This window comes from Cibotium barometz, chromosome 37 (genome assembly GCF_041138505.1).
Source record: "Cibotium barometz isolate CiBa-2024 chromosome 37, ASM4113850v1, whole genome shotgun sequence".
In the NCBI taxonomy this organism is placed as follows: domain Eukaryota; kingdom Viridiplantae; phylum Streptophyta; class Polypodiopsida; order Cyatheales; family Cibotiaceae; genus Cibotium; species Cibotium barometz.
The window spans coordinates 5,902,099-5,928,852 of NC_141082.1; positions in this window are offsets into that span (position 1 = coordinate 5,902,099).

Genomic DNA, 26,754 nt, shown 5'->3' on the forward strand with positions numbered 1-26,754 from the left:
ACGTATTATAGGCCTCGCCCCCTACAACCACGTCCCGCCGATTGTCTTCCTCATGGCCTCGCTCGCGCAGGAGGCACTCAGGATACAAGGCTTTCTAGGATATATGACACTACCAGAAGTCCATGGAGCTTCTCATTTGGAGGGCACCTTTCTCACAAACGTGCAAAGAAATTTTATGGGAATAAAATATGGAATGCCGGATGCAGTCGGTTGCCCTGGAGGCCTTGCAGGGAAGCCACTGAAGCATATGTTGTTAACTTACTTGCGGACACAAACTTGTGTTTTTGTAGTTTTTTTCCTAAAATTTAAACATTTATTTTGGTTCATGTTGTCAAGGGATAACACGTTTATTTCACTTGAAAACCAACTAAAATTAAATGGCAAATATTTTCACATTACAAATCAAACAAATATACTTAAAAAGCATCATTCTACATTGTATTGTTATAAAAAGTTACATATGGGATTTGGGAATATTTTTTACAAGTGAGGTTTGACGCTTCTTAGCTACGGGGAGCTCGTCGATTAGAATGGCAATGGCAATTTCTAGAGGTGAGTCATGGCCAAGGGAATTGGCAATTCCTAATTGGGCAAGCACCTTGCCTCTATATCTGCTCCCAAAAGTGGTCATGAGACTAACGACTTCTTAACTAGGATTACAAAACTGACTAACCGGCCAATAGTGGCCACACATAGTTACTTTGAGAAGGTCTTCAATGCAAAAAGGGGGAAGCTGGCATCCGATGTGAATTCTTTGTGAATAATCACAAAGTCATTGGGTGGGAGGTGTCCTATGTAATAATAGGTAAGAGCCGGATATGGACCTATAGTAGATCGTGTTCCCCCGCCATGCATAGCAAAACTGTCCATCTATAGCACCCTCTCTTGCTTATCATCCTTATCGACATCAGCCTTTCTTTCCAAGTCAATGTTGGACTTGGATTCATCGATATTATGTGTTGGAGTTGGTGTCCAAGGCACAATTGTGCAGGATACACTTTGTTGCGCCACTTGGAACTCCTCCTCGGTGATGTTTGCTTGCTCTGCATTCCTGGCTGCCTCCAGAGCAATCACCATTGTCTCCTCCACAGAGTTTGTGAGTGGGAGGAGGTTCTCCTCCATGTCTCCTGTGTTGGAGTCATCGAATGGGAACTCCACCTTCACCTTGAGCATGCTCAAGCACTCATCCATGCGGAGGCCACATGACTTTTCAATGTCATGCAAAAAAATGAAAAGCTCCCCCCCTACCACAACCGGACATAGAGAGTCAATCTCTATCTAAGGAAGGGGGGCAGATTCATCTTCATCTTCAATGGCGGTGCCGCTTCCATTGGCGTCAAAGCGACGCGGATTTTTTGCGAGCGCCAATGCACCTCCTGGGAATTGTTTTGCGAGACGATGAGGCTTTGATTGACACCTATGTGTGCTGCACTTTGAGGCTCTTACTTATCGTGGATGAATCCACCAAGGCGCAGTTGTGGCATTTCGACCTCCTCTTCCTCATCTCCTTTTGAAAGGAAGAAAACAAAGCAGGCCAGCCATGATATTAAGCGATGGCCAATGACACCTCTGTTGAGCTTACGTACTTGCTTCTTGTTGTCAAGCTCTAGGAAGTGTCCAAATTTCATAGCCATTGCTTCAAATCTTCTGAGCCACTTTTGGAAGGGCATATCTTTATGGTTGATGTACTCTAAGAGGTTAGAGGGCACCCACAATTTGTCATAGATGGCCAAAGAGATAGAGTGCGGCTTGATGTGGGTCTCTATGTAAGATAACGTGTCCACAAATAATTCTTCATGGAGGCAGAGTGTGGAGATCCAATCGATCTCACGAGTGAACATTACGTGCAAGTGTGTGGCATCTGGAAACTCACTCTCACAGAGGAAGTCCATGAAGCGCTCGTAGGCAGCCATGTGCTTTGAAGCTCGAGAGTGTAGGTGGCTTGTGTTGTTGAGAATGAGTGAAAAATGACACATAAGGGCTTCAAAGTACTATTTATACTAGATAGTGGCCATTTCACATTGGACCAAAAAAAAAAAGTTGATTTTTTAAAAGACCAAACCACCTCTTCAAGAAACCAGACAACATATTTCAAATACCAAAGTATCTCAGAAAATATTTTTTTATACAAAACTCCGGTGGAGGGATATTACAAAATTGTTCCAGTGGATACTCATAGCTTAGATTCTTTGAACTAAAGTTTCATCATCTGGCCCCCAATTCGAGGACACCTTGGTGTTTGCTTCCATCCTCCTTCCAACCTATCCAAACACCCAACACAGTAAGTGACTCCAAAAAGGGGTGAGCAAATATAGAGGTTTAAATGTCAAACAATCCTTACCTTCCTACCCTGCACATTGCCATAAGCATTATTGATTCCCTCAAATCCCAAAATGTGTAGGTGATCACGGACGTTCAAAAGGCTGCAATGCTTACTTGCTTGGACAATCTCTACCCCCACATTAGGTAGGCCTATAGAGAGATATATAGTCTCTACAACCTCCTCTTGTAAGGGTATCCATGCACCCTTCTTCCTCATCCACCATTAACAGAAACGAGTAGACAAAGTGGTACGAGCTTGCAAAAGAATGGAAAGGAGACACTAGAATGCACTACATTGCATCTGAAATTCTCTCCTTTGTGCTCCCCCTCCATAATGTCCCGCCCTTAGCCAAGCAAATTGACAACTAGATTGGTGGCCCTAGTGCAACATGTGTACGCAGCATCGAAAATTTCTTTGAGCCCACATTGTCATAGTCCTCGTTTCCCTTGCAATTGTATGCTTTCACTTTGGTATGTTAGTGTACATGGTATTTAAACTGTTCTTTTCAACTTTATTTGATAGTTTTCTCATTTTCAGATATTTTCCCTTCCAATATCATTGAGGATCAGCTCGTAAAGGAGCCTAATAGGAACATTCTATGCCGTACACATGCACATTGGGGATGGTGTATTCTCTGACAGTGCCCCTTCTGACCTTGCTAGTCGAAAGATTTTATTCTACATCCACAAATATGTAGTCCCGACACGGGTCAACGTGTTTGGTAAGCTTGAAGAGGTCCCCTCTCCTTCCCTCTCCTTCCCTCTCTAGTGCTGAATGGCCAATGCCTGATGTTTGGACTATTGTTATTCTTAAAGCAAAGATGGCCAATGATATACATTCTTCTTTGAAGTACACAAAGGCCTCAAGATCGGTTGGTCTTAGTTAGACATGCCCTATGCATGTGTGTGTTTCCTTAAATCCTAGTAGACGTCCCTTCCAATGGTGCTGAAATCGATGCGATTCAATGGCACTGGGTTGGAAATACACCCAATCTCCCTTTTGAAATTGTTTTTCAACTCAAGCACCGTGTTCATCCCTGGTACTGTGCATGAGCAGAGCCCCAAACTCGTCCCTTGGCCTTCTCCTGAGTGACAAAGATGCACTACTCTCCATAGTGTGTTTTACTAGAAAGGTTTTAGGGGGGGAGAGAAAGAAGGAAGGTTGCACAGTACAGGTTATTAGGGAGAGGGAGGTAGATATGGGTGTGAGGAGATTCGAATATGTGCACGCGCACATGATAGAGATAGAGAGCGGTGCAAATTTGAGCACAGTAGAGAGAAGGAAGGGAGAGATAGATAGATAGATAGAGAGAGAGAGAGAGAGAGAGAGAGAGAGAGAGAGAGAGAGAGAGAGAGAAGGTTGCACAGTAGAGAGAGAATGAGCTATGGAGATTTGAGGTTTGGGGTGAAGAGGATGATGTTGGAGAGAAGAATAATGTGTAGGGAGAGAAATCTGAGGTGAAAAAAGTTTTAGGATCTTGACAGGTGTTAAAACCCTAAGATCTCTCTAGATAATTGTTATGCATAAACATGCATAAATCAGGCATAAACTCAACCACCCAACCACCCCCGAGCCTAAGGGATGCACACATGAATAATAATGAAATACATCATACCTCTACCTTGATGTCCCATACCATCAAGAGGTATAACTCCAATCCAATAGCATGTAGCTATAGTGTGAAATGGTAGATGAGTAGATATGGACCTCTACACAAGAGACCATAGCATAAGCCTCAAGCTTCCTAGCCTCCAAGCCCCCCAAGCTCCCTTGAGTGTGCCCCATGCCCCTATTATATAGGAGGGCCCTCAAGTGACTCTTGACTTTCCATTTCTCATGTGTGACCCTTGGATGCCTGACCCTAACCTTAAACCTTAAGGTTAGTCCTAACCCATGCTCCACTAGAGCTTGTTCCCATGCTCCCATGCTCACAAGCCTAATGTGGGTTAGCCTCCTAGTATATGCACACATAATGTGTATATAACATAGCACACATAATGTACATATAACATACTTCCCCTCTCTCAAAACATTGCACTCTTGCAATGAAAAGAAGGAGAACTGCGTTGAACAATCTCAACCAACTCCCAAGTCGAATTCTCAATTTCCCTATCTTTCCACCTTATTTTAACCTCAAGGATTAGTCAACTACAAAGTTTCCTTTCCCTGAATTCAAGTACCTTGTCAGGTTCATGTGGAACATAGGATAATTCATCGACTTCAACGAGTTCTTGAGGAGTTACTGTGTCATCCTCACCTCCCAGTTTCCCTTTCAATCTATTGATATGAAAGACTGGATGAACTGTAACAATTGGAGGTAGTTTTAGTTCTTACGCAACCGTGCCCATCCGATGCATAACTCGAAATGGACCACAATATCTAGGAGATAAATTCGAGCATTTTTCCATTGACAAAGTCTGAGAATCTTTAGGAACATTAAAATAAACCAACGCTCCTGGTTCAAAAGACCGAGATGAGCGTCCCCTATCAGCATAAAACCGTGCCCTATCATGAGCACTCCTGATAGAATCCCGCGCTTCGGTCAGAATTTCCTGCATATCTCGCAAGAAATCCCTCGATGCATCAAGCTCGATGTCCTTAAGACTGACATCAATAGGTGCCCTGGGTTAATACCCATACATAAGTATGCACGGACTAAAAAATAATAGCCGTAAATTTAGAACTGTTATAGGCAAATTCCATCATTGGAAGATATTTCCCAATATGATGATTTTTTAGAGACATATGCACAAAGTATATACATTATAATCTGATTCATACACTCTGTTTGCCCACCATCAGACTACTGCGGATGATCAGAACAATTCACATTCAAAGTAACTTCCTCGTTGTAAACCATTCGGAATAAAGTAAGAAAACATGGCATTATAACAGCAGAAACCAGGGATTCACCGACATACCCATATCTGCATCATATGGAATAATCGACGTCTCGAGTTACCCATATCAACATAGAGAGTCATCAACGTCTCGATGAGTCACATATGTCCATCCGTAAACCTATCAGGTTGATTGTGTAAATCACCTAAAGTACGGAACTAGAGAAAGAAATGCCAACAAAGGAAGAATCCAAATTTCCTTATCCGAACACAACAAGATAAACTTGTTTGAACTCTAAAGAAAGAGATTTCAACAAGTGAAAATGCCGATGAGATTACCCTCATCAAAACATGTAGGCTATAGATAAAAGATGTTTATCTAGAGAATGCCCACAGTATAACTTCTAGTGAATTTAGAAAATAAGATTGTCTTTGAATATTGAGGTCAACATGCTAAGTGATGTAAGCAAAGCAACAATCTTGAGCCCAAATTATCCCATAAGATAATATATGTGAGGGATCCCTAGCGTCCCATTCCACCATGATACCACCCATACATACCTTAACAATTTGAAACTCCCTAGTATGCCGTCTAGGAAAATATGAATAAAATCCTGTATAAAAGGAATAAGATGGCCTTATCCAGACTTTCACATACTAAACCTGTCTCTATATACTTGAGACTACATCAAGGAATAAATCCTTCTGAGTACATCATTTAGAAAAGAAATTGAATTATTGGCGCCTTTCTAATGATAACTATGCAAAACACAATAAAGTTAGGGTAGAAAAATAACTCACCTAGATATATAAGCAACTAGGTATCCGAGTTGGAATATGTACAAGAGTACAAAAATATACTCCAAAATTACGTGCAAAAAACGAAGGCAAATGCTACCTTCAAAGCACATGACATCATCCAAAAGATCCTTATAAACCATGGATAAAAGCATAGAAGCTCCTCGAATCCATAAAAACCATAGTTAATCCATAAAAATCAATACATACCATCTAATGGACATAAATCATGCCAAAAGAAGCATTAAAATTGGTGGCCAACTCATCAATCCGGAGTATATGAACGTTGTGTTGTTCAAATAAAACTCCAAAGTAAGAAAGTGAAACACATATGTGTAGCACTCAATAAGAAAACCCTAGACACAAGTGATCTAGGCAGAACCTGATGAGTCCATACAAAACTTGGAAAACATCCAATAAAAATCCACCAAACAAACCGATCAACTAACCCATGATAGAGGCTTAAGAAATTAAGCACAAGCCACACTTAAATAAGTGCAAAATAAATTATCATGGAAAAGTGTCAAAGGTGAAACACACTTTGAACGTAAATTATAGCCATCAAAAGAAATTAAGGAACATGTCCAAAAAGAATGGCTAAATCATGGTAAAAAATCATGAATACATCGTTTAGAATTAATCCAAACATAAATATCCATTAATACGAGATATAATCGTATTAATAATATGCGAATAACACGCATCTATCTAATGTCAGTACGAGAAAACGTACTTCAATATTAAATAACCCTCGAAAATATTAAATTCTCGAGAAAAAGAATTATCATATTTTTTTCTAATTTTTTCTAATTTATAGGGTCTCAAAATATAATAATTTTGAATTCCACCAAACCTATCTCATGGCATTCCAAACCTATATTTTTCCAAAAAAAATTTAGCAATTTAATTTGCCAAAATACCATTGATATTTTAAAAATACCAATTTTTAAGGATTTCTAAAAATAATTTTAGAATATTCCTAATTTTTCTTGAGAATCCCATCGTTCACAAAATTTCCAATTCCGCCCGACAATTCTCAAATCCAATGAAAATTTATAATTTTAATGGATTTTTCTAATTTTCTGGGTCAAAAAATATATTTTTAAAGAAATTTGAATGGTTACGGGCGCCCGAATGGACACACCACATGCCAAACACCAATCCCACATTTTTCCAAAATTTAAAATAACCTTTGTCTAATTTTCCACTAATTTTTAGGAATTTTTTGAAATTTTTAATCAACCCCGAACGCATTTAGAATACGAACGGTCAAAAAATTTCGGAATTCCAACGGTTTTCCCGGAATACGGAAAGCCAAAAGTTTTGGGAAAATGAAAAGACAAAAAAAATCGGAATGTAAAAGGTCAAAGGTTTCCGGAATACGGAAGGTCAAAAGTTTTCCCAGAATTCGAAAAGCCAAAAGGTTTCGGGAAAACGGAAAGCCAAAGGTTTTCCGGAAGATGAAAAGCCAAAAATTTTCAGAGAATTTTCAGAGAATTTTTTACTCAAATCCCAAATTTTTTAGTATTTTTCAGGCTTTTTTTCTCAAGCTTTTTTCCTTGAAAAATATCAAGAAGCTCTTTTTTTTAATAAAAAACTCATTTTTTTAAAAAATGAAAAAAAATAAATATAAACTTTATTGGGTTATTACCCATTTGATTTTTTTAAGGGGGGGCGATTTTTTTCGCCTGGCTGCAGCGCAGCCCCCCCTCCCGTCGTCGTCGCCTGCGCGTAAGAGAGAGAGAGATGGAGAGAGTGAAAACCTTCTTCTCCCCTCTTTCCTCTCCTTCACCTCCTTTCCATTCTCTTTCTCCACCCTTCTCTGTTAATCAGAGATTAGCTTAATCTTTAATTAAGCTTTTTTAATTAAACTCATAATCATAATTAGACATTAATTATGATTAATGTTTAATTTAAAAAATTCCTTTTTAAGAGAAATTTCACAGAAAAATGAAGGAAATATTAGATTTGAGAGGCGGAGAGGACTCCACGCACACGAGAGAGCAATTCATGCATCAACACGCTGTCCCCTACTGAATTTCAGTAGCAAATTGACAGAAATTTGATCGCATTCCCGCGGAAAAAACCCGCAAAAATGTATAAGAATACATTTTTAATCATAAAAATGCTCAAAAAATTCCTAAAAAATTAGAAAAAAATTTCTAAAAATTATAGGAATTCAGGGAATCCATCCTACAAAAATATCCACGATAAACTTTATGGTATTTTTGTTTAAAAAATCCATTAATGCTTGATTTTAACCATAAAAAATAGGAAAAAATAGCATTAACTCACGGTATTCCCCCGCAACGTCGATTCATCCATTGAATTGTAGTTACACACGTTCCAATCACCATATCGATGATCCACGTGCAATTCATCAACACAAATCAACAAAAGATAACATTTTATTAGTAAATATTAAAATTTACTAAAAAAAATCAACAATTAAATAGAGATTGCTCTGATACCACTGTTAAAACCCTAAGATCTCTCTAGATAATTGTTATGCATAAACATGCATAAATCAGGCATAAACTCAACCACCCAACCACCCCCGAGCCCAAGGGATGCACACATGAATAATAATGAAATACATCATACCTCTACCTTGATGTCCCATACCATCAAGAGGTATAACTCCAATCCAATAGCATGTAGCTATAGTATGAAATGGTAGATGAGTAGATATGGACCTCTACACAAGAGACCATAGCATAAGCCTCAAGCTTCCTAGCCTCCAAGCCCCCCAAGCTCCCTTGAGTGTGCCCCATGTCCCTATTATATAGGAGGGCCCTCAAGTGACTCTTGACTTTCCATTTCTCATGTGTGACCCTTGGATGCCTGACCCTAACCTTAAACCTTAAGGTTAGTCCTAACCCATGCTCCACTAGAGCTTGTTCCCATGCTCCCATGCTCACAAGCCTAATGTGGGTTAGCCTCCTAGTATATGCACACATAATGTGTATATAACATAGCACACATAATGTACATATAACAACAGGCCAAGGGAGGATTGAATTTATGTGACCACTAGATCCCTAGGCATAATAAGGATTTTCCTAAGGCTCTAGAGCAACCCTCCCATACCATCAATCCCAAATTCTCTTTCCAATTACAACACAACATCCTAGCAAGAGAAGAACCTGCAATCTTAAGGGGGGCATAAGAGAATATCTTATCCTTCCAACCTAGATCTTGCCATCCACCTTCAAAATATACACAAGAGCTTTCAACCAATTCCTTCAACATCTTTGTCGAGATCTCCTCCTATTGAAGACACTTAGGAAGAACTAATGCCATTCTAGCCTTTGTGTGGGAAGGAAGATGCAGGATACTAATGCCCCCCTCTTCCTTGGGAAGAGAATCTATCCCATGCCAGCCATGCTAAGGCCTTTTTATTAGAACTACCCTTCCTCCATAGGAACTCTTATGGCTTAACAATTATTTGCGAGTGGCCTTTCCCAAATTCTACGACAAGGCACAGAAACATAATGTAAGCATTTAACACTGTGTTGCATAAAGATACCCTATCATGAAATGGAACTCTGATACCTTCCCACTTTTTCAATTTCAAGTAGAACCTGTCTAGGGCCCAATTAATAAGTTGTTTATTAGTCACATCCACTCCAAAAGGGACCCCTAAGTGTATGACTATTTGCCCTATTTTGATTACCTCACAACCCCATCTCTCAAGATCAAAGTCATTGTCCTCAGAAAGACACATAATTTTTAACTTGTGTATATTACATTTAGACCTTGATGTATCAGCAAAATCCTGAATAATACCTAAAGCCATTCTCACATTATCATTATCAGCTTTCAAGAACAGAAGAGAATCATCAGCAAAACATTGGGCCCAATTAATAAGTTGTTTATTAGTCACATCCACTCCAAAAGGGACCCCTAAGTGTATGACTACTTGCCCTATTTTGATTACCTCACAACCCCATCTCTCAAGATCAAAGTCATTGTCCTCAGAAAGACACATAATTTTTAACTTGTGTATATTACATTTAGACCTTGATGTATCAGCAAAATCCTGAATGATACCTAAAGCCATTCTCACATTATCATTATCAGCTTTCAAGAACAGAAGAGAATCATCAGCAAAACATTGTATTATCAGTTGCTCCCCGTTGCCCAAATTCAATCCAGTAACTTTCCCTTCAACAAAAGCATCTTCCAATGCTATAATCAGTGGAATAGCAAATAGTAAAGGAGAAAGGGGGCATCCCTCAACCTATTCACATCCAATCTCCCAACAACTCTGCCATTCAGCAACAACAGTTTAGAATGGCCTCCAAATGTAAGAGTATATATGCAAGTAGCCATCCTTATGTCAAACCCCAATTTTTCCATTACCCTAGGCTAGGTCTCCACCCAACATTGCAACATAGATATTATCATATATGGATCTTCCATTGATAAAGCCATATTATCTTTTGGAGATAACCTCCTACAAAACATGAGAAATCATGATAGCAAAATGACTTTGGCTAGGACTTTGAAAATGATAGTCAACAATGTAATCGGTCTCTAGTGATTAAACCTCTCACAAGCAGCTCGCTTAGGAATGAGCTGAGAGACTACTAAAGATTTGTATAGGGAATTAAGAAGAACTGAGGAGAATGTTACATCTGGGAACTGGAAATCCCTACTAAGTCTCAAGTCTTTTGTGGAGGGTATGCATGGGTGCTCTTCCTTTAGGGAACAAATTGGTACAGAGAAACTTCACTAATGGGTGTTATCCCAGATGCAGAATTGCCTTTGAAGATGGAAAGCATGATTTTTGGGACTGTCCTATTATCAAAAGCACTTGGGCCAGAATCGACAGATGGGTATATAGTTGCACTAGTATACATGGACAATGGGAGGACTAGCTGCTAGGTAAATGGACAACCAATGAGGAGTATCCTGATTCTATTTTCAATATAATTAGATTTTGTTGTCTTTGGAAAATTTGGAATACCAGAAACTGTATTTTATTTCAAAATTCAGTTCATACAAGGCTGGATGTTATAGGATTGATGTACAAATGTGTTCATATGTGCTAGTCTATACATTTGGTTAATAAACTGAATAAGGATGAGATGGTGCAGATGATTCAGGCATTGCAAATAGGTATATCTTGATTCTCTCTTTGGAAGGGGATATATTCAGGCATACTAGGCTTTGCCTAACCATTCTGTTGTTTTGTATTCAAGTTTTGATAGAGTTCAAGCCAAGGGTTAGACCTATAAAATTTGGTCCAAGGACTAAAAGATGGTACAAGAAGGTTACGCAAGTGGATCACACCTTTTGTGGCCTTTATTGAGAACCCAGTTGGTACCAGACTAGTTAAAGTGTGGTAAAAAAAAAAGGGGATATCTTGGAGCTATAGTCACCAAAAGGATGTACTTCAGAGGTCTTGATTGAAGCCTGTTTCCAGCTAAGATATCATATCTCATGGGAAAATTCCTCTTTTGTGTTTGAAGATGAGGGATGGACTTTGATTTGTAACTTGTTGAATGGGGTTTGAAGGATGTTAAACTAGGGATAAAGATGTAAAAGCTTTTTGGTATATGAATATACGTATACATATTCACATATATATATATATATATATATATATATATATATATAGGTAATTTAAAAAAAACAGGCATCACGAGTGTTATTACAATCACGCTGAGGTAGGTCGGCCAACTGTGTTTATTGGATCAATGACCCCTCGTAAGTCCTCTACTCCAAAATCAATGCAAATGCTGTAGAGCACACAACATGCTCCCACTACCTTGGGCAAGAGCTCAATATTGGGCCGCTGGATGGTTTGATCCAGATTTGCTTCAACCTTCCAAATGTGCACTCCACCACGGTGCGAGTGGAAGAAAGGAATGACTAGCCATGGGAGGATCAAATAGCCCCCATCCCCAATGATGTATCACGGATCTTGTGAGACCCATGAATGAAGCCTAGACCATTCAATTTGCTTCCTTCTTGTGCATTGGCATAGAAGGAAGGAAGAGTTATGGAGCACTCTGATATCATTGCAACAACCAGGCATCGCCATCATGATGTCACGAAACTTGATGTCACATACCACACCCCTTAATACGCTAGAGCTGACTCCTTAATACGCAAGATGGCACCATTAAGATGCTGCACGCGCGGGGTAACAACTCCCTGCCATGTCAATCGCCTCTTGCATTGATTCGAACCAACATCACCTTCTACATCAATCTCACCCACATCCTCAATGGCTCACATGGTAGTTAGCCAATGATGGAATCTGCTGCCATGCCTCCTATCACTGCAAAGAATGGAGGGTGCAAGTGTGATGTTAGTGAAGCTATGGGGAGTGCTCATGTTGTAGAGGGTAGAGACAAGAGCTCCTTGGGTGAGAACCGTGAAGGAGAGATTATGAGGGCGGATGGCCCGCTATGTAAGAAGGGGGTGTGGAGATAAAGGAGGGAAGCTATGGATGGCCCGCTATGGAGGCTGCAAAGGGGCTACACAGTGACAACATGTAGGGAGGACGAGTGTAGCGAATGGGAGAGCTTGTAGCAGACAGGGAGGATGAGTGCATCTGCTAGAAAGCCAACAGAGACTAGGGTTTTGTTTGAGCGAGAGAGGTGGGGCGAGTCAAAAATGTGCATGGCTCGCCCACGGCCCCCCGCCCCCCCCCTCCCCCCGCCCCCCCCACTGCCACGTGGATGTGACCCTCGAATGGAGGCAGTAGGCAGGCTTGCTACCACGTAGGTGTTTCTTGAGTCTAGGGGAAAACTCCTCCTGGGTGCAAGATGCGTAAGCCAATGCTATCATGCTCCTAGTCCTGTTAGAACTACCCCTGGTTTAGTTAGGGAATGAAGTGGAACCTAGAGAGAGTAGAATAAGTTTTTAGATAGGTATTTCACCTTGTAATAATGATCAACATTCATCTTGACTGGCATCGACACACTAGGGCTCCTCAAAGTTGATGGAGCATCTCTGGCTTCCTTCACTCTACTATGATCTCTATCTCTACAAATGGTGGAAGGAGGTCTCTAGCTCACTTGTGCACGCCTGATCTTTCACCCCAATTCCTCTTCCATCTTTGTTTCTTGTGGGGTTCTTGGTGCACAGGCTCTTTGAACCATTTTCCTTTGCCATCTTCGGTTCATGTGGGGTTCCTTGTGCACATGGGTTCTTTGAACTAGATTACCATCTTTGGTTCATGTGGGGTACCTTGTGCATGGATTAAATTGAAGTCGTTAGAGGGTTGATTTAAAAAACCAACTCAATAGACTAGATTGGAGAATCAATGTGAGTAAACCCTTAGGTTTTGGTAACTACTTGATTTTGAAGTGCTAAGAGGGTTGATTTAGTGAAAAATAGTCTCAACAGACTAGATTTGTTGAATCAATGTGAGTAAAAGAGAAGGAATCATAAACTCGCATCTCTTGAAAAATACAGCTTTTTGGCCTATATATAGGATTTTGGTTCACACCAGGTCTAATAGGTTGAACCCAGACAAATTAAAGTTTGAATATGGCAATTTAGAGTTTGAATGCAGGCAGGCTAGATGTTGAAACCAAAAGGTGTGAAGTTGAGGCTTAAGAAAATAGATGGATTCGATGGCAATGATGTGGCAAGGCAGATTTGATGTTGACAGAATACATCTCTTAAGAAAAATAGTTTTGCCTTATATGGGATTTCCATGATGAGTTCAATGGGTTAAACCTAGATGAGTTTGAGTTTGCACACAACACTTTAGAGTTTCAATACGGTTGGGACGGTGTGAAGTTAAGATATGAACTTGAGACATGAGTAAACAAATAGATTCAATGGTGATGATGTAGTAAGGCGAATTTAATGTTGAAAGAATACACTAGTTTCAAAGGCAGATTTAATTAGTTGAATCCAATGTATTTGATGTTAATGACATGGCATGGCAGATTCAAACTAGTGTGAGTAAACTTACATTTGCAATAACTTTGATGGCATGGCAAGGCTGTTTTAATCTTCACGGATTTAATGATGGGGTAGTCCTTTTTGAACTTGATATGTTTAACATGTTGACATGGCAAGATAGATATAATCTTAAACTCAGTGGGTTCAAGGTTGAATCCGAACGTATTAGATGATGTGGCAAGATGGATTCAAGGGAATCCATATTGATGTGAGAAAACTTTGAAGGCGGATTCGATGATGTGCCATGATGGGTTCAAGTTGATTGAATATATGATATTGATGGATTAAAAAAGAATTGTCCTTGGCCAACTTTGATAGTTTTTGGCCTAGTAACACTATTCTCCTGAATGTTTTTTATCTTCTTTGAGTTGCTTTCTTTAGTTGTTCTCTTGCTCAAGTCTACTTTCTTTGACTTTTTCCATTCTACTTTCTTTGACATTTTTGAAGGGATCTTTCCAACACATGCTTCCTTTGGAAGTGAGTTCTTGGATGGCCACCACTAAGGACCTTAGTTCTCCATCGTGATACTGCTTGGGATATCTAACTTTTGAGGGGGGAGTGTTACTTTTGTGAATTGATCAGAATAGTAGCTTTGGGGGAGTGTTACTTCTTATGACGTAGTCAGAATAGTAGCTTTGGCTCTCCACACTTGATTGAGCTTTGGGGTGGTGTCAGCATGGGTTTTGGTTTCCACTCCATCTTGGGCTCGGTATTTGATGGTGGAGACTTGGGCTTATAGCCATATCTGGTAATGATGTGTGTGAACACACTAGGACCAACCAAGACACTTTTTCCCTCTTTAGGAAGTTTTTTTTCCCGTGGTAGTATACACCCATCTTGGGGTATACTTATAATCTTTGTACATCACACATTCATTATATATCTATCATCTCATTATGTACTCCCTTGACCTTCTCCATTGTGTGTGTGTGTGTGTATGCGTGCATTTCTACAACCCTATTTCCAACATTTGCTATCAGAGCATACGTGCCTTACCCTTGTACTATTGCCTACCTTTCACCCCGAGTTGCCTATCTTCTTGAATCAGATCAAAGAGCCCTTCTGGGAGAAGAAAGAGGATCATGAAGTGTAAAGTACTTTGTACTAAAGTTTTTCGTCCAAATTCTCGTTCCGGGCATGTTTTAGGGACCGTTCGCATAGTTTTTGGTTTTCTGAAGACGTCTTTGGGAATCTTGTCTACGGGCTTCACTTCAGCAACATCAATCTCTGCATCTTACGAGTAAAACTTCTACTTATTATACTTTGCATTTGTTTCATATACCTTGCAGGTCTCCATTGGCAGCAGCCACCTTGGTTGCATCAAAGATGCACTCAGCACTTTGCAGGTTACGTGATTACTTGCTTGGGTATTATCGAAAATGGCGGGACAATGATGTATATTGGATGTTATCCAATAAGTTTGATGGGACCAACTACCCACCGTTATGGTCCTACATGATGCGGCATGTATTTTGGTAGCCAAATGGCTGTGGAATGTTGTGATCGGTACTAAGAAACGTCTCGATTCCTCTAATGATAGAAGGCACATCTGCATACATAGACTCAATTTCACATGGTGCATCACCACATCATAGTATACCTCCTACACAGGAACATACAAAGTGGGATGGAAGAGATGGGCAGGCACCTTGCTTTGTTAGTCAAGAGGAGTATCATTCCTTGCATTCGGTCATGCAAGACTCTTGAAAATGCTTGGGATGCACTTGCATCATTGTACTAGTTACGTAATAAAGCATATGTTGCTTATATATACAAGCAATTAGAGTTAGAACATATGGATATGGATGAGGGAGACTCCATGGATAGTTTCTTTACAAAAATCAAGGATGTTAAGGAGCAGTTGGTCAAAGTTGATAAAGTGTATCCTAATAGTACATTGGTGCCTATTGTCTTGAATGTGTTGTCGGACTCGTATATCAAGGTTTTGCTTCTACCATTAGACTCATGTGATGAAAGGCAATCCAAATTCCTAAAAGTTTGAGGAGTTTGGTTTTTGTGCTCTTGCAAGAGCAATCCAGGCAAAACAGATCTTTCATACGTATAAAAGATCAAGCTTTTTTTTCCAGTCAACAAAGAGACAAAAGTAAATCCTTTCCTCAGGGTAGTTACAAGTTAAAATCAATGTCATCAGGCAAGCCTACAGACAAGGAAGGCGACAAGCCAAAGAAAAAGGACAAATGCAACTATTGTTGCAAGAAACCTAGTCACTACATTAATGAGCACATGAAATGGCTGTAGAAGGAGAAAAAGAGAGACTCGGGTATGGCTATAGCTAATGCGTCAGCATTTAATGCAGAAAACAAAGAATTTATAAACTATGCACATGATGATTGGGCTTTCATTGTGCAGTGCATTTGTAAATGTCTTCTCGTTGTTTCTCCCTCCGCATATGTTGCAAAAGTGTCTTGCGTTGCCGCTTTGAGCTTGTTTCCTCGTCCGTGCCATTTCTTTCCTCGTCCTGCAATTTGCTCCTTGTGCCTTGACCAGGCTTTTTAGCGTTCCTATCTTGCTGCCTTTGTTTGGTTCTCTTCCAAGCCATGAAGAGCTGCATATTGCCATGGCCATGGAGATGATCAGATAGAGATCATCTAGCTTAAGAGGTGAGCAAAGCAAAGAAGATAGAGACCACTGAGCTGGGGAGGCTAGCAAAGCAAAGCAATCAGATAGAGACCATCGAGCTCGTCAGGTGAGCAAAGCAAAGAAGACAACTTACCAAGATAAAGAAGACAATGCCACACCAAATCGTGCAGCTTGTAGGGCGACGAGGGACAAGCTGCATCTTGCCATTTCCATAGAGATGATCAGACAAAGACCAGCTTACAGAGCAAAGAAAAGAAGACAAAGAAAATGAGCACAATACCTTGCAACATAGGAGGCGGCAGGTTCTAACACAGCATGGTAGGTTATGTACTTTATTCAAAACATTCGCCAGAGCGAGAGGCTTGAAAGTTTGAAAGTCCGTGGGGTATTGAAATTCACCCCCACCCATGGTTTCCCCCCTCTGGCGATACACATCAGCAAAATCTTGCCCCCAAGCAAGTGGAATGTGGCCTAAAATTCTTCAAAACACCAATAGGCCAAAGGGCACGCTATCAAATTTAATGGTGTGCAATGTGAAATGCAATGACCCTTGACATGCTTATGAGTCATATAGCAAGGAACTGCAAGGAAAAAGAAGCAATGAAAAATTGTAAATAGTGTTGGATTTATTAAAAGATCTTTGCACATGCAAAAGTTGAACATTTTCAATTTCTTCCATTCCAAGGTGAATCAAGATACTAATATCACCAACTATCAGTGTTTTAAGACCACCATGCACTAGTCCCAGTAGTGTGGATTCCATTTTTTCAATCCGTTTAGGTTTTCAACAAACCAAAAAAAAGTTATGGAGTGTGCCCTCGAATGGGTATGCAAAATTTTAACACAACATTGGAGATCCCTTAAACCATACCAGATGTTCTCAATTGGATGTGTCCTATGGTTGAGGACAAGCTCACGTAGTGTACTTTAGAATGATTACTTGGTTGCATGTATGTGCAGAATAAATTTTTGATGTTTTTGCATAAAGTGTTATAACATATGCTATTTAGAACACATGCCTCACATGCCACATCAAAATTGGAACAATTTAATGATCAGATTAGAAATTTTACTGCTGTGTTTTTTTGGTCTCATATTGAAGATTGGATTGTGTACTACTGCTTGGATACCAAGTTTGTCAAATTCCATTGAGCAATGCATTAGTTATGGGTCGGGCAAGTTACCTATATACAAAAAATGCCTTGAACCTCACCAAAAATGGCTACACCCAAGCATGCATTGACCCCTCTCTCTCCACATAATAACTATCTCGTGTATTGTTTGGCTAAGCTTATCCACTTGTTTTCGAACTACAGTAACATGTGCCTCTATATGGAATGAGTGTGACCCACCGGTGGGTGTCAATGTATGAACCAATAGGGGGAGCTGCAAAATCATTGGTCGATTTCGATCCGATGGAATAAGATGGCCATAGATTGGTTTGTGAGAGACTAATCTATGGCATCCTTGAGTGTGCCATGGAAGTGGGTATGGAATGGTCCTAAAGGGAGGAAGGATGAGCAAAGTGGTAGAAGTTGGGATGAAGTTGGTGATGGATTTGGGGAGGGTGGTGGGAGTTAGGTCATGCATCACTTGGTGACTCTGATGGGCATCTACAACTTGGATTCCACGTGCTTCTTTTAGATGTGGGTTGGGTGCAAAGAAGTCTCAAGGCTTAAACATATCACTTGCGGAGCCGAGAGAAGCTTCCTCTTGAGTAGACTAGGAGATGGGGATAGTGGCTATTGGAGGTGGAGGTTGCGATTGGGTTGGAGCCAATGTCATGTGGGTGATTGAAGGTTCCTCCTTGGGAAAGAAATAGATGGGTTGTGGGATGTCTCCAGTTTATGTTTCTTTGAAAGAGGTTGGAGCTTGGGGGTGTCAATGGGACGTTGCACCATAAGCCTTGGAAACAGATTGGGCAAGGTATAGGGGATGGAAGTTTTGTCAACATAACATATAATATTTGACATAGGACCTTTGTGAGCATATGGATGTAATTTACCTTGCCTTCCAGGTTCTTGCAAGAGCTTTGGAGCTCAATGGTGAGGCTTTGGCCCAATTTGATGGTCGGCTAGAAAGAAATTTTTCTAGGATGGTGAGGGACACCTTGTTGTTTCGGTCCTAGGCCTTCTAGCGCGTGAGGAAGGTGAGCACACGGGCCAGTTGCACCCATTCTTGGACTATGGTGTCGTCAAATTTATCCCCCTTAGAATTGATGAGGTGCCAAACCTCAGCCATGGCACCTTTCCCACTGTGGAATTTGGATGCAAGCATCAAGAGGTGTAGAGCTTTTTACACGAGACCCATGCGGCATCTCAACCTCCCCTATGAGAATTGTCCATATGGTAGGACTTGTGGAAGAATGTAGGCTGACCTTGTGAATGTAAGGGGCTACTTTGAGTAAACGAAACGTGACAGGACATTCTGTCGAGACATGACGTTATCGAGGGGCGTTTTGACTTAAGCATGGGGCATCCTGCTAGGTTAGTGCTTGATTTGTGTGAAGCGACACGATGAGGTGGCTATATTCAAGATGGGACTTTTTGGGTGGAAGCTCTTTGGTTCCTATAAATAACCCAATTGTATCGGCTCTACCCTGAGTGAAGGAGCCATAATAAATAGTAGGAGGGTTTTACCTTCACTCTTACTAGTTGTTGTCGAGAAGATTGGGGAACATTGTTGCCCGAAGTGACCAAATGCACTCACTAGTTGCTTTGTGTTGGTGGGGGCAGGCGGTTTTGTCAAGAGATGCTTTAAGCTTGGCGGCAAGTTACGTGTGTGGCCAGCTGCCTTGGCGCTTTTGCCGGTGTCAGGGTTGGCATGCCAGTTCTCGGTTTTCTTACGGGGGGTTTGTTTGGCCAGTGTTGTTGGGGAACCTGTGTGGGGGTTGGTGTTGTGGTTGTGGGATGCCTGCGGTGTGGTCGTATGATGTGTTGGGGTTTGCTACTAACTCTTTCTCTCTTGCACGCGTCTCAAGCAAAGTTGGTGGATCCGTCGCATGCTTATTACGACCTCCACCTCACCTTCCCCTTTTCTCCACTCGCCAATGTCCCCCATGCCCTCCTCACTGGGTAGTGCAGAAGGTCTGGAAGATCTCCCCCTTCCCCTCCTCACTCGAGATGACTGACGTCTACTTTCGCCCTTGCTCTCTGGCTACAGCAAGTGGTTGTATGCATGTGCGTGGACATGCAAAGCAGAGGGATGTAGAGGATGTGTAGGCGAGGGATCGGTGATGGCAAGTGGCAGACGAGTAGGTGCAGGTAACGTGTGGGCGCGCAGACGACAAAGCAGGGCGGCTGGTGGCACACAGGAGCATGGGCATGGGTGGCTGGGGGCATCCCACGTGGCCACGTCTAGTTTTGTTTTTTTCTTGAAAAATGGAAAATAGGGGGAGGCGGATTTTAATTTAGAAAATTATAAAGGAGGGAGGGGAGGGGGGTTTGTTTATATATATATATGTGTGTGTGTGTGTTGAAAAGTAGAAAAAAAGGGGGGGAGGGGGGACTTGTGCGTGGGCAATTGTGCACGCATGCAAGGACGCAGGGGTGGTGCGTGCACGCAAGGATGAAGGGGTCATGTACAAGGGGTGCAAACTCTACAAGTGTACGTGTGAGCTGGATGTACGATGTGAAAATGTGTGTACATGTGCATGTGCTACATGTGTGTACGTGCAGTGCACAGATGTGTGGGCACATGCATGTGGTGCGAGTGATGTGAAAATCTGTGCATGTGCATGTGGTGTGTGTGGGTGTGCATGTGCATATGTAAGTGGGTGTACACATGCGTGTGTGAGTGGGTGTACATGTGTGTGTAAATGGGTGCACGTGGTGTTTAGGTGTGTGTGCATGCACATGTGCAAGTGTGTGCATGCACATGTGTAAGTGTGTATACACGTGTACGTGGTGCATGTGTGATGTGCAAATGTATGTGAACATGTGTATTTTTAGTTGTTTTTAAATAATTTAAGTTTTGTAGACTTGAGCGGGGGTGCTATGTTACATATGTACAACATAGGCTTAGGGTTCATGGCTTACCGTGGATGCTCAATGGGCAAGGGCAAAGAGTCGCATACCCATCCACGACAAGAGCTTGGATGCTATTGTTGTTTGTGATACTGCAAACACATTGTTTCATATGGAATATCTTGATAGCTCAACTAAAGGATGCGTAGCAACAAAGATTGGTATTCATCCAAGTGATTAATCATCAATCTTAGTAAGGTGTAGCCTTTCTTGCATTAGCCGTGCCTCAGCTCTTGCGAGACAATGTAGTTGATATACAAGCTCAACATCATTTGGAGCAACTACATCAAAGACAGTCACAAGTTGTTTCACTTGGACTCTTAATAGAAGAGCATGTTGTTAGCAACATTGTTGGTCACCACCAGCATGAGGAGAAATCGTTGAGTATTAGCATTCATGCTCAACTTATTGGTTCAACATTCTCTTCACTCATCACCGACATTTCATCGACATAGTAAACAAACCAATATAGCTAGAACAAGAAGCATACAATACTCTTGTTCTATCTATAATCCTTTCTAGAAAGTCAAGACATTGAAAATTATAACACAATCGAACGGTACACTAATTCTTAAGTACCAAATAGACATCAAACAATTTTAATAAGTTACAGCATAGATCATGGTGCAAGTCGCTTAATGCAACACACAAAGACCATCTGCTGCAATGCCTTGTAGTACATCACAGAGCAGTGGCCTCGGGTGTAGATCTCCACAATCTTGACTTCATCACCTCTCAACTATAGGAGGCTTAGTTGAAGGAGATCATGCTATTAATTTAGTGTAGCTGATGAGGAGGAGGAAGTCTAGCTATTAACGATGGTGCTCTCTCTCTCTCTCTCTCTCTCTCTCTCTCTCTCTACGTTTTGTTTCAGCAGTTTCACCATGAATAATAGCTCTAGTCAGAAGCGCAACGCTCCACTACTCTCTCACCTAACCGCTTACGGTAGTGCACTCTCTCTGTTTGTTTTGTTTCAGCAACTTCACCCCACAACTAGCTTCAGTCAGAGGCACGTTTAGCTACTCTCTCTCTTTTAGAATCGCAACACCCAACTGCTCTCTTTTTTTGCTACCCTCAAGAAATGTCAAAAAATAGCTATGCTTTATTGTTGTAGTCCAGCACTTAACGGACAACAGAGAGTAACACCTAAGCATGGAAGGACCTCCATGAATCAACCACAGAAGCTTGGGCATAACCTCCAAGAAGACAAGATGCCATATCATCATAAAAGGGTAGAAAAGGTACAATGTCCCCATGAACCCATGCTTAATATAGCCTAAGGTTCCCAAAAGTACACATGTAAATGACCCTCAACCCAAGTGCCTCCATGTGTATGTGTATATATCAAATCTACTTCATTATAAACATGGGAAAAACAACAACGCTTTCATGGGAAAAACAACAACGCTTTGTTCATTTCAGTCCAGCACTCAACAGACAACAGCAAAAATAGCAACGTCAGGGCCACACGTCTTCCCATTCTTGCTTTGTTCATCAACAAAAATAGCAACATCATGGCCACACGTCTTACCATTCTCACTTTGCTCATCGCAGTCCAACACTCAACAGCAGACAACTACAAAAACAACAACGTCAGGGCCACACATCTTACCATTCATGTCAGCGCTCAAACAAACCTTTGTTCATCATCGCTATCATGGAAGTTCACGGGCTCCATGAGCAACGTTAGGGCCACATACTTATATCATTTGCGACTGCACTAGCTCTTATGTTCGTGATGAAGCTGAGCTGGGTGCAGATCATACAGTGCCTACACACAACCCATCGCAAACAAATCGCTTCACACAACCCATTGCTACAAATTACATCACACAAGGCATCATTGAACTCCATAAGGAGCTCTCTCAACTCATAGCTCTGATAACACAGTGGCCGTCAATGTGAAGAGAGTAGTAGACAAGTGAACCTTTAGTGTTGTTCTTTCCACACTGAACCCTAACCTTGCACCCTTTCCATTGCCCTAAGTTTTAGACCTTTCACATAGACCTTTTACATTGCCCATAGTCCATATGCCTTGTGATTTTCTTAGGGGTTTATTTACGCTTGGTGTTCCATGTGCTTCATGCGTGAGTATACTTTTATGAGTTGTTGGGCTCATTTTGAGTGTTGATTGAGATAGGCTCCATTGTATATGTCAAAATGATCAAAAGTTTCCAAGTACATAGGGCATGTGCCTTTTATAGTTCCAATACCCCATATCCCCCAATACACATGCTTGAATATACGTAAAGCCCCATGTGCCGAGGCCCATCCCTCGTGTGCTACATGTGCATACTAAAATTCTTTCATTACAAGCTTGGAAGAAACCAATATTGCATCATCTCGAGGACGGTCATAAAGAGTCACTCTCTCTTTGTTATTTATGGCCAGGAAGAAGAAGCCCCACCTTATCATCATCAGTTATTATGGGTAGGAATAAAATCACCTTACATCATCGAACTACCACAAAGAGCACCTCCCTTATTTCCATCCATGTCTAGGAAGAGCCTTGCCTACACCCAAAAAGAAACCCACTTTGCATCATCATACGGCCATGAAGAGCCGTGCTCCGTCATCAACATTTATGGTTAGAAAGGGCTTACCTCTCATTATCATCTGTGGCTTAGAAGAAACATGCCTTGCATCATCGAAGAGTCCCACCCCTCAGTGCCATCTACTAATGATCTATGTTGACCCCATCTCAGACACCATGTCATGTTTATGCAAAGTATTCTTGACATAAAACAGTCATTTAAAAATAGGTCATAAATATAGTTTCTAAAATGAACTCTCATCTTTCCACATTGTTCCACATCATTTCTCGTTATTCCACATTCTTCTACATCAATTCACATTGCTTAATCTATGCGAGATGTCCTCCGTTGACTCTCCGTCAAGTGTTGCAACTTTATCACTTAGGTCTCCACCACGACCTCATTTACAAGATGGTCAAAATGCTTCCCTAGTATTCTTGACATAAAACAGTCATTTGAAAATAGGTCATAAATACAGTTTCTAAAATGAACTCTCATCGTTCCACATTGTTTCACATCATTTCTCGTTATTTCACATTCTTCTACATCAATTCACATTGCTTAATCCACATCCAATCATATGTATTCCCATCGTCCTTCATCCGTTCTCATCTAGTCACATCATATTTCATCTCATCACATCTATCCTCATCACATCTCATCATATCACATCACATCACATCACATCCATTCACATTGCATCTCATCCATTCACATCTATCCCGATTCACATCACATCACATCACATCCATTTCACATCACATCTCATCCATTCACATCTATCTCGATTCACATCACATCACATTTCATTCATTCACATCTATCCCGATTCACATCACATCACATCACATCCATTCACATCTATGCATATCCATATCACATCACATCACATCCATTTACATTACATCTCATCCATTCACATCTATCTCAATTCACATCACATCACATCACATCCATTTCACATCACATCACATCCATTCACATCACATCTTATCCATTCACATCTATTTACATCACATCACATGTCATCCATTCACATCTGATCGCATCCATTCACATCCATCTCATTAATTACATCCACATCACATCACATACATCCCATCCACATTACATCATGTCCACATCTCATTCTCATCCATTTATATCACATCATTTCCTTTCACATATCGTCACATCTCAATCTCATCTCATCACATTCACATCCACATCCATTTACATCACATCACATCCCATCCACATCTCTTTACATCCACATCGATATCTATTTACATCACATCACATCCCATCCACATCTCATCACATCCACATCCATTTACATCACATCACATCCACATCCATTTACATCACATCACATCTCATCCACATCTCATCACATCCATATCTCATCACATCCACATTCATTTACATCACATCACATCCCATCCACATCTCATCACATCCACATCCATTTACATCACATCACATCCCATCCACATCCACATCCATTTACATCATATCACATCCCATCCACATCTCATCACATCCACATTCACATCCATTTACATCACATCACATCCCATCCACATCTCTTCACATCCACATCCATTTACATCACATCACATTGCATTCACATCTTATCACATCATATTCTCATCTTATTCACATCGTATTCACATTTAGTAACATTTTCTACTTTCGATACCGGTGAGACTTTTTCTAAATTTTTGTCAATTGCTTGACCTTGTTAAAGGTACTTTTTCTCGATGGATATTTTCATATTCTTTCTCAAAATTTTCAAGTGGAATATATTCAATATTCTTCTTTTGAGTAAAAGATTCATGGGATTTACAAAAATCAATTCTACCCATATTTTTCAATAATGCTCAAAATTTTACTTTTGATAAATACTCATAACTTAAATTATGCTAAAAATTTCTCTTTTTTCATTTAATTTCTTGGATCTTAAATATCATAAGAATTCCTCTTTTTGCATTTAAATGATTGAATTCCAAATGTCATGGAAATTCCTCTTTTATCATAAAAAAATATCTAAAATTTCTCTTTTCTTTAATAAAAATATCCATTATTTTAAATATGCCAAGAATTTCACTTTTACCATTTAAATGATTGAATTTCAATTGTCATGGGAATTCCTCTTTTATCATTTAAATTTTCTCATGCATAAAATAATTTTATTTAAAATTTCTCTTAAATTAAATAAAATTATCTATTATTTTAATATACCAAAATTTCTCTATTTTTATTTAATAACATGGATCTCCATTATCATGGAAATTTCTCTTTTTGCATAAAAATAAAATTACCAAAAAATTCTCTTTTCTTTAATCAAATATTTATGCATAAACACTAAAAATTAGTTTTACATAAATATGATGAAAATCATTCTTTTAGCATAAGATGTCCAATCTTAGAATATAGTAGGAAGTCCTCTTTTCACATTATGCATAAAAATGAGTTATGTATTAATTTCTAAAAATTTTACCATAGCTTTGCTCTGCTATTACTGATAATTTTTAATATTTCTAGAAAGAATAAGACTTTGTAATACAATTATGATAGAATACTATCCTTAGACTTAAATCCAATTTATGGAATTACATCATAAGCTTACCATAATTTTATTAGCTTAAAGCATAAAAAAGCCATTTTGTTAACATCTAGCGTAACAAGCTTTGAGATTGGATTTGAATTAAGAATTTATTAATGAGAAGCATTCATTTGCTAAAGAATTAGTCATAGGAATGACTATTCTTTTGGGAGAGAGAGAGATATACATAAAAAGCATCTTAATTAAGCATAAAGATTAACTTTTTATGATTAATCATTAGAATTCTTATAGAAAGCTTGATTTGCATTGAAAATAATTAATTTGAAACTTCTCAAGCTTGAGAGAGGTTGAGAAGTGAAATCTTTTGAGAATATTAATGAAAACCATGAAATTACTTCTTACCTCTAGATTTGGCTTGCTTCTTTATCTTAGAAGGAAGCCCCCCAACTAATCAATTGGTTTAGTATGTTGAGAAGAAAGCTCCAAGGATTGTTGAAGAGAGAGAGAGAGAGAGAAGCTCCAATCTCTCCAAAAGTAGAGAATTTTTAAGGGATAATAGAAAATATCATTATTTTAGTGTAATACTGGCATGATATAGTTCATATAATTTTTGACAAAAGACTAAGGATCTATTTATAGGTGAGGGAGGCCACTAACTGAGTCCAATAAGGTCTAGAATTTTCCAGCTTTAGTTTGGCTGAATATGGACAAGATTTGGACCAGTTTAGCTCCCACTTTGATCCAGTTTGATCCAAGAGAGAGGAGAGATAAAAATATCATAATTTTTTTAAATTAAAAACTCATCCACATGTGTGAATTAGGCGCCTACCTCAAGAGTCTCCCCCTCCTTACCAAGGTATCAAAAATTCATCATTTCTCCAAAATATCTCATTTTTTCTAGTAATATCTCTTAATTTTTAACTAATAAACCTTGTACTCAGTCAACTCTTCATCTTATGTGAGCATTTACTCATTTTTTGGTATTTTCTTTTATGCTTTGGATTTATCTCATCCCAACACTTGGATTAATCCTATTGGTCCATATAGGAACCTTAATTGGACCATAATCTAGAAATTTCTTAAAATCTAGACCCTTAGGCTAAGGTCTCTTATATCATTTTTAATTGATTCCTAATGCACATTGGAAAGTTCA